Source organism: Grammomys surdaster, unplaced genomic scaffold, assembly GCF_004785775.1.
Source record: "Grammomys surdaster isolate TR1022 unplaced genomic scaffold, NIH_TR_1.0 66, whole genome shotgun sequence".
NCBI classification, from domain to species: Eukaryota; Metazoa; Chordata; class Mammalia; order Rodentia; family Muridae; genus Grammomys; species Grammomys surdaster.
Window position 1 is genome coordinate 2,778,866 of NW_021604568.1, and position 3,573 is coordinate 2,782,438.

Here is a 3,573-nt window from a genome sequence, read left to right on the forward strand (position 1 = left end):
GAGCACAGAGGACAGAGACACAGAGACCAGGGAGAGCACAGAGGACATTGACATAGAGACCAGGGAGAGCACAGAGGATAACAGACACAGAGACCAGGGAAAGCACAGAGGACAGAGGACACAGAGACCAGGGAGGGCACAGAGGACACAGACACAGAGACCAGGGAGAGCACAGAGGACACTGACATAGAGACCAAGGAGAGCACAGAGGATACAGACACAGAGACCAGGGAGAGCACAGACGTTCTAGAAGCAAATTTACACATAGCTACAACCATCCAATTTTGGGCACATGTTTCAAAAACATATATTGGGGGAAAGATAGCCTCTTCAACAAATGATGGGAGGAAAAATAGATATCCACATACATATAACATAATAAACCAGACCCAATGTCTCTCACCATTTACAAAATCAAATCAAAATGGTCCAAAGACCTTCAAATGTATCTCCTGTTGGCAAAATATTTAGGTCTTGCATGTCATTCAATCTAAGTATCCTTGCATTAATTATATATATAATTTACAACAATTATATTTAATATAATTATTGATTTAGGTATGGTTAGGCCTACCATTTTTGCTTAATTTCTGACTCTCCCATTTATTTTTATTTTCTCTATTTAATTGTCATTATTTTTCTCTTTACATGATTTTTCAAAATTAAATCACTATTCCTTAATATTCAGTTGCTATTTATTTATGATTTTTAAAAAATTTATAATGGTGTCCAGTATTTTAAAAGTGAGTCCTTTAAGAATAAACTTTCCCTTGTGCATTCCCGTCTTCATAAAGTCAGTACCATATTAATCCATGCAAGAGAACACCACAACGGTGTACTTCTACTTAATGCCCGTTTTTCTTACCCTCGTTGAGGTATTGTCATATATACTTTACAGCCACAGATGTAATAAACCCCACAATAGAATTCACAAATTCACATCTGTCTGGTTTAAAAAAAAATAAAAATAAAGAGGGAAAATAGTGTCTTTTATTTAATCAAACCTCTGTGGTTTCCGGTGCTCTTTGTTCTGTTTGAACATCCAAGTCTCACCTGGCATTGTTAGCGTCTTTCTGTCTGAAAACCTAGTGTTTTGTGTCCATTATTAATCAAAATCACTTTTATGTCATTTGCATTTTTAAAAAGCATTTTTTTCCTGATGGAGTATTATGTGGCCATTATAAATAATGAATTCCTATCATTTGTAACAACATATCTGAGCCTGGGGATACATATTAAGTGATATAAGTCAGGCAAAGAAAAACAAACATTATATATTTTCATTTCTGTGTGGAACTTTAAAGTTGATCGTGTAGAAGCAGGTATAGAACAGTATCACAAAGATTTCATGGTTTGGTTTACAATGGACCAGTATTTCCCCATGTAACCATTTAATGTGGACATCTCCCCCTTACCTCTGTATATTAACAATAACTACTTTGAAATAGTTGTCAGTTAATTCTAATATCTGGATCATGAAAAACATATTGTTTTATTATAATTAATGTGTGCTAAATATAAAAGAACATGCCCCTCCACCCTGAAATATCTCTTTTGACAGTTTTAGGTTTTCAGCTGATGTTTTGCACCTAGTTCACTGGATCTCACAGTGAGCACATGCACTGCAGGGATGAGAAGCGAGGGAAGTTTACATGCGCTTCTGGAATTTTCCCCTCGAGCTTCTTCCAGCATCTGATTACTCCTTATGATATAACCATGTATTTCAGCTTCCACTCTAGCTTCTTTGTGAAATATGGGTTAACTGACCATATTTCCATAACCAGAAAAACATGCCTTTCAGCTATTATCATTCACCTTTATCAAGAATTTCATATCTAACATCTAGTTTCCATCCTTTCAGAACCATACCAGGTGTCTGTTTGTTTTTAAAGTAGTTGGATATAAGTTATACCACTGGGCCTGTAATTTGAATTTAATATCAGTATAATCATTGCTGGGTTTCTACAGATTAAATTGAATATTTTGGCCCTTAAAACACAGAAAATTTGGGAGCATGAACTTCCAAATCAAACAATTTAAACACACAGTTCAGAACTGGGCAACATATAAAATTCAAGAAGAGTCTCTAGTGCATTGTTATTATTATCACTGAAGCAACTATGATTTCAGTAGTTAATCCCTAATAAACAATTATTTAAATAGCTACTTCATAAATTGAATAAATACCTTTTAATTTGAAAAATACAAAAAGGTGAAAAAACAAATTATGAAAAGATTTTGTAGATTATTTTAAGTATTATGTAAAATAAGCAAGAGAAAGAATAGAAGAGGACCTATTGATAGTAAAATCACAGAGTGTCTCCAAAGACATGATATTAAGGTTAAAACTCAAAGGATGACAAGGAGTCAGACATATGAATGGCAGGAAGAAGACGAAGGAACAGTGTGTAGGAAGGCACTGAGGCACACAGGGAAGGCACACAAAGAAGGCACTGAGGTCCACATGCACAGGGACCTTCAGGGACAGAAAATCTTCTGATCACAGTTCAGAAGAATAGAGTTCATCATGATAGAAGACCGAGAACAGTCAGGAGAGTGCAGGGCAGGAGGCCAGGAAGCTGGATGGTCACATGTCATCTGCATACAGTAGGAGGGAGGGAGGGAGGGCTGACAGGCTGCAGGCTGGGGGTGGAAAGAACAGAAAATGGGGAAGGTGTAACTCTCAAGCCTGTCCCCAGTGACGCACTTCCTCCAGCAAGGCTCCACTCCATAAAGGTTCCATAACCTTCCCAAATGGTGACATTAACTGAGAACCAAGTGTTTAAATATATGAACATCTGCGGAGCATGTCTCATTCAACCCATAGTAGATAGTAAATCAAAGGCCAGGGAACAGAGCTTGGCTTTTGGTTTCAGAGTAAAGGGGTGAGCAGAAATGACAAGTCGAAAGACTTATTCTATGACTCACAAAAACACAATGAACGACGAATTTCTAGGGAAAAAATATCTTGATTAGATAAACCGGGTTTGAATATAGGCTAAAACAATTCTCATAGTGATTTGAGTTATTGATTACCAACACCCCAAAAGTTCTTTCTGTGTATTTTAATAAATATTCTATCTACATCCCTTTCCTTTCACACTTTCATTGTCCCATGATGGACCCACATTAAGACAGGGGACAGACATCAAACTGACAAGTGACTGAGATGCTGTTCAAGGAGAAAGGATGACAAAATTCAACACCGCTGCAAAGACATCAGAGACTCAGAGAACACCTAAATGTATATACTAGATGGCTACTCTCACACTAGACAGCTACTCTCACACTAGATAGCTACTCTCACACTAGATAGCTACTCTCACACTAGATAGCTACTTTCACACTGGACAGTTATCCTCACACTGGACAGTTACCCTCACTCTAGATGATTATCTTCACACTAGGCAGCTACTCTCACACCAGACAGCTACTCTCACACTAGACAGCTACTCTCACACTGGACAGCTACCCTCACACTAGACATCTACTCTCACATTAGACAGCTACCCTCACACTAGATGGCTACCCTCACACTGGACAGCTACCCTCACTCTAGATGATTACCCTCAC

The 3,573-nt window shown here is 37.8% G+C and overlaps 1 protein-coding gene across 3 annotated transcripts in view; it reads right to left on the reverse strand.

Annotated features, from left to right (window-relative positions):
• The window catches only part of Hpse2 (heparanase 2 (inactive)), a 593,647-nt gene that overhangs the window by 183,659 nt on the left and 406,415 nt on the right, over positions 1–3,573 (reverse strand). The window lies entirely within an intron of this gene.